The 12,530-nt window shown below is 40.9% G+C and overlaps 1 protein-coding gene across 1 annotated transcript in view; it reads left to right on the forward strand.

Annotated features, from left to right (window-relative positions):
- The window catches only part of rras2 (RAS related 2), a 40,692-nt gene that overhangs the window by 704 nt on the left and 27,458 nt on the right, over window positions 1-12,530 (forward strand). The gene's annotated exons all lie outside the window — the stretch shown is intronic.

The following is a 12,530-nucleotide window of genomic DNA, read 5'->3' on the forward strand; positions in this document are numbered from 1 at the left end:
ATTTTAACACGACGATATCCGACATATCACACTTCCACTTTGCAGCTTGTGTAGTCGAAAGAGAAAGGAGAGCAGTGGGTCTGCAGAGCGCCGGAGTTTAGTCCTGTTTCATTAACTTGCTGCAGAGTAAAGTAGCGGATTTACAGCACATGGATGCTAAGATGTAGTGTGCAATGGCCTGCTCCCAAGCCAGGAACTTAAAGTAGTGTTAATAAAGCTGTAGGAGGGCAGAGGAAAAAGTTGCACTTAAGAGTTAAAGAGAAAAAAGAACTTGAATTAATTTTTTAGAGCCACAAAGCTGCTTCAGATCTCATTATGTGGACTAGACAGAGACAGTAGCCCAAAATGCAAATTGAAAAGATGATGAACTTTTGTGTTCAAGCTGCTGCTTTTTAACCTCATTTCATTTAGAAGCCAAACTACACTACTGTAAATATGCTATGAGATAAAACTTTACCTTCCACCCCCCTGACAGACTGTCTTCATCAGTTGTATGCTTGAAAACTCACTGTGACACACATATAAAAGGCATGTAAACAACAGTCACCTCCATCTATCCCTGGTTGCATTCCTGCACACAGCCTCGCTTTGACCTTCCAGGCTTCTTTCATAATAGTCATTTAGGCAATGGGCTCTGGAAAGCCCCCCCACACACACACACACACACATTCGCACAAACACACACACACACGCACACACATTCGCACAAACACTCGCACACACATATGACAAACTTTGCCCTTTGCCTTGTGTGTGTTTCCCCCCTCCTGTCAGTGTGTTACTGACTGACCAGACTGCAGGCAGCTGCATGTCTCCACACTGTCAGACAATAGTGGGCTGGCACACGTTTGAGAAGTGGGGGGTGAGAAGTTTGTGTGTGTGTGTGTGTGTGTGTGTGTTGGGGGGAGTTGTGTCTAATGAGGGTTCAAAAAGCTCATTAACTGCATACCAAGTAAGAAGGGATCAGATTGCTGTGGCACAGATTATTGCCACAGCCTGCTGACCCTGCTGACCTGAAGTAGGGGAGCATTTAAAGCTCAATATGAAACACACACACACACACACAAGACGTTGCACTTGATTTAACAACACGTGATATAACACTAATATTGTAATTGGGAAGTTCCTCATTGGTTTTGAGATAGACATATTTGGGCCGCCCCCTTTTTAGTTGATTAGTCGTCTAATCCGTCGTTTTGGTTTTAGTCGACTTTAGTCGATTAGTCATTTTTTTAATGCTTTTTTTCATGCTGAATGAGTTATTTCTAGGGCTGTCAATCGATTAAAATATTTATAGCGTGATTAATCGGATGGTTGTCCATAGTTAATCGTGATTTAATCGCAAATTAATCACATTTTTTTATCTGTTCAAAGTGTATCTTAACGCTTCAGTAGTTCTGAGAGAGAGATAACTAGACTTCTGCACCTCCTCATGGCTCTGTTTTAAGGCTTTAAATAATCTAGCCTATGATGGAAGACTTTGGCCACTCACAGGTCATTTCAGAGAGAGAGAGAGCGTTCCTATTGAGCGTTCCTATTGGCTGTGCTCCGGCTGGTGGACGGTGCTTGGTATCCTCAACAGATCTCAACATGGCTGCTGGGTCACAAACTTTTCTCATTTTACAGCTAGGCAGTACACTACAAGATGTTTCTGAAAACATTTGAGGAGAGAAATAGACATTACAGTAACAGAGTATTGATTCGTATTTGATCAGCGCTGCCTAGTTTGACTGTTTGATCGGAGTTCGCGAGTGATTGACAGCTGCTCAGAGACGGCAGGCTCCAGCTCGGCTCTGATTGGTTGTTTTTCTCCGGTCTGTGAAACCTTCAGATGCCATTAGGAGCACCGGAGGACACAGATGCACATGATTTTTTTCAGATTACCTGTCTCATGCACTACTGTCAGGATATAGTGACCGTTTTATACAAATTACTTTTTAAAATCATATTTGCTCCATTTCTACCCACTGCAGCTTTAACAACACAAAACTATGACAAATATTGTCCAGAAACCCTCACAGGTACTGCATTTAACATAAAATATATGCTCAAATCATAACATGACAAACTGCAGCCCAACAGGTAACAACAGCTGTCAGTGTGTCAGTGTGCTGACTTGACTATGACTTGCCCCAAACTGCATGTGATTATCATAAAGTGGGCATGTCTATAAAGCGGAGACTCGTGGGTACCAATAAAACCCATTTTCATTCACATATCTTGAGGTCAGAAGTCAAGAAACTCCTTTGAAAATGGCCATGCCATTTTTCCTCACCAAAATTTTGCGTAAGTTCGCAGTGTTATTTAGCCTCCTTCCCGACAAGCTAGTATGACATGGTCGGTACAATTGGATTCATCAGGTTTTGTAGATTCAGATGAGCCTGCGACAACCTCCGATTGAGTTAATACGTTAAATAATGTAGTGACGTTAAAACAAATTTGCGTTAACACGTTATTATCACGTTAACTTTGACAGCTCTAGTTATTTCTAAGAATTTTATGAGCACATCTCTGGTAAACACAAGATTTAAAAGTGGTGCTTTTGAGTGATTCTTTTTGGAGAAACTCAGTTTTACTGATCTGTTGATTAAATCAACTACTCCATTAGTCGACAAAATCGTATGTTTGTTAGTCAACCAAGATTTTCTTTTGTCGAGGACGGCCCTAGAAAAATATGTCAATGTTTATAGATGGAGGATCATTACTTGCAAAGATTGCTTTATCATTATATTAAGGTGGATTTACAAGCTAACAGAGCTTTACTGTAGTAATACAACAGCAGCCTCCACTAAGGAGTCTTTCGAGTGACCTAAGGCACATTATTCCTGTTGGGTGAGTGAGTTCAACACTAGAAGATATCATCAAGCTGTCTGCATCGGGCTCTTGCAATAAATTTCATCTGGGAAGTAAACAGTAAAGAGTACCAGAGTATACCGTCAGTTTTTTCAGTATTGATGTGGGATTCTGCTTGAACATCCACTTTGTGTACTCAGTGTGACCCACAGTTTAATTTCCTCTCGCCGCCAGCCGGCATATCGGGTGGCGTGAAAGTGAGAGAGACTGAGATGTTGACAGCAGGAGGAGAACATACATCCTCTTCAGAAGTTTCTAGAAGTCGCCTGCCAAAGGGAAAAGACCTAACAGCTGATTGTGAAGTGGAGGCTTTCCCCAGATCTCTGTTGAGTGTTGAGGAGGTGGGGGGTCTGAGTCAGCCTGGGTGGGTTAATGGTCACGGACCATGTGGAATTTGGCCCTTCGGCAAAAGGAAGTCCCTCTACTGCTGCTCTGAGGACCTTCTAGTTCTGTATGGAAAAACATGACCTGCTTCCTGAATCACTGGAGCTACGTGCATGTGCGCGTGTGTGCGGTAGTCTTGACAGTATTAGATTCAGTGTTTTGCCTAAAACAGTATGAGCTTGACGTCATTTTCACCAAGAAGTATTGCAGTGTTACTTTTATTACACGTGTTATAAAATGTAATACATTTTATAATGTAGAGCAGGGGCCTCATTACAGAAACTTCTTAAGTCTGAAATCCTATCTTATCTCAGTTTAGGATGACATTTACTATTTTTGGTTATTACAGAAACAGGTTTCCTAACTGCATTTAGGAAAAAAATCTTTACTTTTTTTAAAGATAATTTTTTGCGGGTTTTTCATTGCTTTTATTGATATTGATTTATTGTGCCGCTTCGGTAAGAACGCAGCCTTGGTACATGGGACGCCCACTCTGCCAGGTGAGCTATAGCGGCGCCCCAAGAAGAATCTTATCCTAGGATAGGAGTTTAGCTATTACAGAGCTGTCCTAATTTAGGAATTTCCCAAGTTAGGAATCCTAAATTAGGATGGCATAACCCTGTCCTAAATTCAAAATAACTGTTATTACATTTTGTTATTAATTTTTTTTTCAATTTTGTAATTATATATATGACGGTGGGGTTTCCTCTACTCCACCAACTCGATTAATGCCCCCGACTCCTTGTAACTAAAATTGAATGCCCGTCTTTTTTTGTCCATGACGGCTAGCTAGTAAGTGACAAGTGAGAGCCATTGATACTTTGGCTTGTCCATCTCTCGAGTAGTTTACCGGTACATTCTGAGTAAGGGATAATGTACAGCGAGCTAGTCATTGTTGTGAAATAAACCCCAACAGGGCGATGCGGCACCCGACGCAAAGTGAAGGGATCTTGCATCGCCCTGAAGGAGTTTATTTCACAACAGTGACCCGCTAGCTGTACTTTATCCCGCTTATTACACAGCTACTTACTTAAGAAATCAATATTTGACTCATAAACGGTCCGCCAGAGTCCGACATCAGAACTGTGCCCATAGCAACTGTCTATTATACATAGCAACGGTCTGTTATAAAGAAATAACAGACCGTAGAACAAAGCCGTGTAATAAAAATAGATACAGGCATGACAGGACGAGTGCCGATTGAAGAATCAAATTTACAGTTATAGTTAGGATTTTTTAAGTTAAGATAGGAGGTCTGAGATAGGATAGGACACAGTCATGAGTTAAGGAATTGCTTTTGTAATAGGATATAGGCTCTTTCCTATCTTTGCAACTTAAGTTAAGATAGGACAAGTAGCTGGGATATTTTACTGCAATGAAGCCCCAGGCCTTCTGTAAGTACTCGATGCTACCGCAAGTGTCAAGTCTCTTCCTAACCCCAAAACCCTTTCTTTGAAACTCTTGGTTGGTTTGGTCTGGCTTGCGATGGCTTCTGAGAAACGCTCTTGCAACACTTTTTCCACAAACAGTAGTTGCTTCTGTTTCGTATGGATATGGTTTCTTTAAAAAATATTTAAAGTTGTGCACAAGACTACTGGGGAGACAATTTATCATTTGATATCCTGCCATCAAGTAGTTCTTATTGTAATAGGTCAGTAAAAATAGTCTTTTTGAGGTAGTTTTGCATGCAGTACTTCTACTGTCCGAGTATGATTTCACATAGAAGAGGTGCTCCGACAGCTTGAGTATCCAGTGGGGTCTTTCTGTGGCATCATCGTGTGTTATTAGTTTGTAATGTGTAGGAACGTGTGTGTGAAAGAAACCATTTTAAGAAGCATGTTTCAATTGTGAGTCATTTGAAAATGTTCAATACAGGAGACAATATGATACCTGAGTTTTGGCACTGACACCAAAACTGTTTTTTAAATACTTTGCTTTTAAATGTACCAAAGTCTTCAATGCACTAGAATTGTCTCAACAATAGCAGCTGTACAAAAACTTTGTCTGCAAAAAAAGTTATGATTAAAATCAGGAAACATGGGATCAGATAAGTAAACAAGACTATGAGTCATTTGATGCCAACTTTTGATACTTGACAGTTTTCGATACTCGATTCTATTTGAGCTGCACAATATAGCATTGTTTTTTTTCTATAGTCATCGTGATGTCAACTTGCTTAAACACATCGCAAAAGACTGCGAGATATCGCACTCGGGGATTTTTTGAGTTAGTTGAAAGAGAGTATCAGTAGAAAACTGCACTTTAAAATGTAAATGTCATTCTTTTTTATTGTTTGTGCCTTTTGTGTTCAGTTTAATTTGTTCAATAAAATAATGTTGGAAATAATTTCTTTAAATTTTTTAAATTCAACAAGCAATTTGTTATAATATATAACCAGCAGTATAAAGAAAGCAGCAGTTTATAATATCAGTTTATTTATCGCAAGTAATATCATTATCGTGATATTCAACAACGTTATTGCATATCTTCCTCATAACATACAGCCTTAGATTCTTTGGGCACAGTTCAGTCATTTCTCAAAAGTACTGAGCTTCGATCCCCAGTGCTAATCATGAGGGTGCTGAGGCCGTGCTGAAGCAGGGATTTCTGGGAGTCAGACGATGAAAGATGATGTCGCTTGCAATTAAGAGAGTGGCAGGTCGGTGGGCGCTGCCGGCCGCCACCTAATGCCGAGCAGTTGACTCAAGCTGAGATAGCATTGGGATGACATAACATTGAGTCATCTGACAAAAGTTGTGGAACACAGTGTGTTGTTTTAATGTGACGTCTGTGAGGGAGGAAGCATCCCAAGTAAGGGAAAACATGACTCATGCTGGCCACGTGAAGACTGCATGTGGGGTGGCGTGTGTGTCTGTGTGTGTCTGTGTGTGTGTGTGTGTGTGTGTGTGTGTGTGTGTGTGTGTGTGTTTTACCTCCAGAAATAATGGCACATCAAAAACCGACTTAATTTACAGAGTAACCAAAGAAGCTACTGGAATGAAACGGCTCTATAATGAGATGTCGTGTGATTGCTGGATGAAAAGCGTGGTGTTGCTCTCTTACATGCTTTCTAATATTAGTGTGGTGGTGGAGAGATTCATGCAGGAGAGCAAAACATCCTGACTGATCAAGTCCAGACAGATTAGTTGAGGATTTTTGTAGACCTCAGCTGGATTTACAGCTAAAGTGACCTCTCTCTTTCTCTCTTGTACTCCCACTCCTTTTCCACATATCTCACATATTTTTTGATTGCTTAGATATGAGGTCATTTAGGAGGAATGTTGCCATAACTAGTAATTCAATAGAATAAACACGGATTATTATAAAGGGCAGCTCTCCTTGGGCATGTGGAGGCAAGGTGTGGTAATGATAGTAATGCATGGAATTGAATGTGGTGAGCGCCGTTTCATGTAGATTTCTCAGAAACAGCCACAGGTGGTTAGACAAAGTGTTTGCAGCGACGCTTTTTGTGCTTGTGTGTTTGTGAGTGAGTTGTATGTAACACCACACACGGCATACTCTCAGCCCATTTTTGGATGCAGGCAGTTTTGTAGCTTTCTGTCTGGCCCAGTGATATGTCACATGCCATACCGCTGAGTGCAAACACTTCCATTTATATTCTGAACCGGCGTTTCTTCATCTCCTTTAAGGGAGTTAATATCTTTTCTTTGTACTGGAAGACTGAACCGTATGACAGTAAGCTCTTTCTTACTGTAGGGTTTGCAGCTGTGCGTGTCGGGGCAGGTGATGATGAGAGTGTATTGTTTGTTTAGCTCTGTAGGAGAGAGTCACCTGTTGATTTCTCACAGAGCAGAACCACAATCGAGTGCAAATAAGCCTTTCATTGCTTTTCACAACATGAATTCTAACCGGAAAAGTAAAATATGAATATATTTAACAACAAATGTTCAAAGATGCAGGGGAAAAACTTTTTTCAGCACCATGTCACCCGAAGGAGGAGAAAAAAAAGCAGGCTTCTTTATGACTATCGCACTAAATTTAAATAGCAAACAATTCTCTTAGACCTGCTGTTTTTGTGAATGATTTCACAGTCTGCTTGTGAATCATCCATCCGGTTGGCAACATCAGCATGCACAGAAATGAAAGAAGACGGCTTGTGTTCTGCGTGCTTCTCTAAACAGCATGCAGCATAGCCGTAAAACAAAATACTCTTTTGATAACGGGTAGCTGTCATTCTGATTTCTTTTTCAGATTTAGTATAGAGGCTGGTGCTGCACTCACATTGATATCTATTTCGTGTGAGAGTGCTCCAGTAAAAACTTACCAGTGATATTTAAAACAATAGCCTGCTTGCAATAAGCGCAGTACCACAAAGGCGGTGTGACTGTGTCTTATTTCCCCTTTCCTACCACCACCACCACCACCACCACCCTTTACCCTCATTTGACTCTAGTGCTGCTTGTGCTGAAGCCAAGTTTATATAAATGTTATAGGATTTCCTTCTTTGGTCTCCTTATGAAAAGTTAATGTAACAACTTAAGCTGTGTATAGATTGAGAAGAGCAGATTTATGTTTAAGAGGGCTGGAGCTTGTCCGCCAACTTGTTCAGACGGGTTGTAGAAACCGTTTAAAGGGGAACACCAACTAAATTAAGAATTACAATATGTTATTTTTTTTTATCAAAAGGTTGGAGTAAGTACAAATGAACGCTGAAAAGGACATATTTAGGCGACCAAAACGGTTATAATTAACTGTCATGAACTGAAAACACACTGTGAAAAGTTGTAAGATAACAACTCCCAGACCGGACAACGCCGTGGTAGTGACCTGTCAATCACAAGGTAGCCACGCCCTAAAGCATACCCTGCTTTATGGTCTATTTGACTCTAAATGGGATCATAATTTACTAAATGAACATCATGCTGTATTGAGGAAGGCTTGAAACTAGCGATTGAGACCATAAACTCATGTTTACAATGTTTACTGGGGTAATAAATCCAGGGAGAAGTAGGGTCATATTCTCATAGACTTCTATACAATCAGACTTCTTTTTGCAACCAGAGGAGTCGCCCCCTGTTGGCTATTAGAAAGAATACAAGTTTAAGGTACATTGGCTTCATTTTTCAGACCCAGAGGTTTCCCACTGACCAAAACACTATCAGATGTGCCCAGGTCATGAGCAGTGTCTGGTAACGTACATTGACTGTTTAAATCAACCCCAAATGGAAGTTTACTGCGTCCCTGTGTTGAGGACTATAACTGTGATAAGAAAACATTTAAAGAGAACCTTTCAGAGATTGGCCTTAACTGTTCATTCTGTGTTTTCTGCTGTAGCTTTCCTTCTTCTATGTGCATCTTTCTCTTTTTCAAATGTCACCATGCAAGTGTACATACTTAATTACATGTCTTTACTTGTTGTCGGACCTCAGTGAACATCAAACTCTTGCCAGATATAGCCCATCATAAGTACATTTCTAAATACGGTTTTGTGTGACCAATCAGTTATGAATTCAGCCGGCCTTGTGGTCGGTGCCTGTGTAGCACTCAAACAACAGAGGTCGTAGTGTATTGAGCATATATAAATCTTCACAAGATTGCTTTTTCCTTTGTTAGTCAACTGTAAGGTCAGGTTTCTGAAGTGTGTGGAAATTGGCATATTATGGAATCAATAGTACATAATTAAAGTTATACAGACATCAGAGTGATTACTGAAGACATGGTGCTGTGCTACATGTTTTATGTCCTCGCCTGCTGGTTGTTGTTTTCTACTGATGGTGGCAGGGTGTGAAGCTGGGCATATTCACCGTCCAAACATTATTCATTGTTCCCAGAGGGTGGATCCTAATGTTTTTGGTGACTGTTAGGGGCCGTTCACATGTAGTATCTCTAAAAAAATTGTGGAAAACGCCAGTCGTGACTAAACTGAACTCAGTCAAAACAAAGACCAATAGACTTCCAGCATGTGAATGGCCCCTTAGACCACCACCATCAACCCAAACTCATACTTGTGCATAAGCAATATCTAAACCTGATGTGTACCCAGAGGATGAACCATTTCAATTTAGACACTGTAAGCATTTTTTCCTGTGCAACTCTCAGGCAAAAATGACAACTTCTTACACAAGATAATATCATCAAATGTGTGGCTTGTGTGAAAAGTGCATGCATGCTTCGAGGGAGATAGCCTCCTTTGATTACAATGAACCCATGGCCTTTCCTCTAATGCAACCCTCAGGACAAACTCTACAGTTCTTTATCCTCAAATTCTACGCATCTACAGATGCTAATTAGATTTATTTAAATGTCTAATCAGTATATTGTTTGTGCCATCTGACACTTTTGTATTGTGGGATATAATGAACCAAAGGTCACCAGTGAGGCTTTATGTTTTTTAGGCTTGTTTGATGGATAAATACAATCCTGTTGCTGATGTAATTTACTTGAATCTGGCTAAATGCCATGCAGCACACCATAGGAATGTTCATGCAAAAGGAAGTTCGGGATCTCCAAAGACACTCCCAACCATCTGGGAAAGCTCAAGAGACTAGCAGGTCATCCCTCTTGCTCCGAGCTAATGAGAAACTAATGACTATCCAGGGAGGGAGACTACTCTTCATCAGTAATAGCTTAAAAACATTAATACAACTTGAGGCACAAGTGGATTATTGTATATTTTTGTGGCTGATTCCATTCTCATGACACATGTTGTTGTACCGGTGTTTTATAAGCATTGTAATAGTAGAGAGGAAACATAGTCAGTGAGAAGAACTAATAGGAGCTGACTTTACTGTTTCACAAATGGCTTCACACACATCTTTCACCACCATTTCACCTTCGCTTTATGTCTGTTTGTGTGACTTTCAGTGGCCTTTACCGGTTTACACACTGAAGTTGGCTTGGATCCACAGTCACACTAACACTCACACGTATATCAATACTAAGAACCTGAAAAAACAATTGATATCGCACCTTTTGTAAGTGTGCTTCCTCATTCTGCACGCGTCTTCTGCGTATCAGCTGTCATAATGTGTTTGTTATAAATTAGTTCTCTGTTTTGCTTTTCCAAAATAACTCTTGTTTTTTGAAAAATGATGTTGCTATTTACACAATAATTTCCTTGTTCAGTAAAAGAAGAACTTTATTCCTGACTCGGGGCTGTATCGTGACGTTATCTGGCAGGACAGCAGGACGCCCTTCTCGAGTCAAGAGAAATGACAGTGATTGTTAGAATTTATCCATCCAGCTTATTCACTCACCCCCTGACTCCTATGCAGCCTTGAATGCAACAGTAACGGCACGTTTCCACCAAGCAGTCCAGTTCAGTTCAGTTTGTTATGCATTAGAATGATTTTTTTTTGTGTTTCCATTTTCGTGTTACCATTCTTGGTACCACCTCGGTCAAGGTCCTAAGCGAGCTGAGCCGATACTAGAAGGTGGTGTTAAAACACTGCAGACCCCTGATTGGTCAGAGTGAATCATCATTAGCACGACACGGGACATCCTGAAGAAACCCGTCATTTTGAAATAGCCAAGCTGCCAAGGAGCTCCATGTGAGAACAGTTACCGAGGAAGCTCAAGTGAGCTATTATCATTTGTAAAGCTTATAGCAAAAGTCTTTTAAGGTGATGAGATAGAAACCAGACCTGGCATTAATATGCATCCTCAGTGATCGGATCACAAGTGGACAGCTTTAAGTACGTCTGTTCACACCTGGCATTAGAATACGTCTTGAGTGACCACTTGTGATCCGATCTCACTTCCCAGCTCTATATGCAAATAAACACGTAGTAAACACACGGCTAATACAGCAGACGTTGTCACATGATATTACATGAATGTCAGTAGTAATAATCTACATATTTGTGAATTTGGGTACATTTTATTAACATTTTTATAACATCAAAATACAAGGTTATTGTACTGGCGGACCCCGGGACCTCTGCGCCACCGGCACCGCTGCCTTTGCCAGGCAACAGCGGGGTACAGAGCTTTAGAGAGTGGGGAGGAGAGAGAGCGGGCGGGCGGTCGGTCGGGTGGGTGTCAGCTCCGTACAAAGCAGCGGAACAAAAACACAGACACATCTTCGACAGTATGATAATAATGCGCTATAATGCACTTTGCGAGCCTAGTCTGATATTCTGTAGATATGTAGCCTATAAACAAGATCTATTTGAATAAAATACAGTTGTACCGACAGAATGCAATAGAACTCAGAGGCTGTTTCCATGCTGCGAGGCAGACGAGCGGTCACGTCTGCCTGTCTATTCACATGAGGAGCGCAGAGACTCCGCGGATCCCAGCAGGGCGCCGATTGAGTAGGCGGTCCTTCGGTGCGGCCCAGGACACATTCGCGTACACACTGCTAAAAGAATGTGGCCATATGCGGCCCAGACCCCCTCTGAATGTGTTCTGAAAGATCAGATCTCAATGTGTCCTCAATACGCCTTGAGTGCATTCACACCTGTACTTAGAGCTGTCAACTTGTGATACGATCACTGAGGACGCATGTTAATGCCAGATCTGAACAGGGCCATAATTGTAGGCAGTACGGTGTCGGTGATCCACCAGTTCCTTTTCACCTTCTCTGAAGCATTGTCTCTGCTGTGTGAAGCAGAATTGATAGCTGGAGGCGAAGGTGTGACTCCGAATGTTTGTTACCTACATTACAGATCTGAGATCAGATGATAATTTGAGCCATTCCTATCTCTCTCTCTCTCTCTCTCTCTCTCCCTCTCCCTCCCTCTCCCTTTCCCTCTGTGTGTCTCCCTGCAGCCACAAGGAAGATAATAATACTAATGAATACTAAAGCATGTTTCCACAAGTCAGTAAGTAAGAAACCATCAAAAGAGCAGAGAGTTATTATCTTTTATAATCATCGACTGAAAACATCTGTGTGTACTGATGAAGCAGTGAATGCTGATGATTAATATGTTTTAGTTTTGCTTTTAACTTTCACTTATGCAGCATTGCAACATTGGTTTCCTATGACTGGGTGTTTGGGTACACTGGTGCAAAACATATAATGTAAATTTCAAGGAAGGTAGGGCTCAACCTCACTTATCCGTTCTTAGACTAATAACAGGAAGGAGGCGATGACTATACCCGAATGATTATTAATATAACAGCCTGTAGAATGACACATTACAGTAGTGTGCAGATTCTAAAGAAATTGTCTGATTAAACATGACTGATAACAACTGATGAAGATGTTAAATCAGACCTATAGGTACTAGTTGCATACAGACTCATGGGTTGATTGAATAAACTACTTCTTGTGTACATAAATGATTTATTCGATGCTGTAGCGATTATCATAATAATCAACAGCATGT

The sequence above is a fragment of the Sebastes fasciatus genome, chromosome 2 (assembly GCF_043250625.1).
Source record: "Sebastes fasciatus isolate fSebFas1 chromosome 2, fSebFas1.pri, whole genome shotgun sequence".
Classification (NCBI taxonomy): Eukaryota; Metazoa; Chordata; class Actinopteri; order Perciformes; family Sebastidae; genus Sebastes; species Sebastes fasciatus.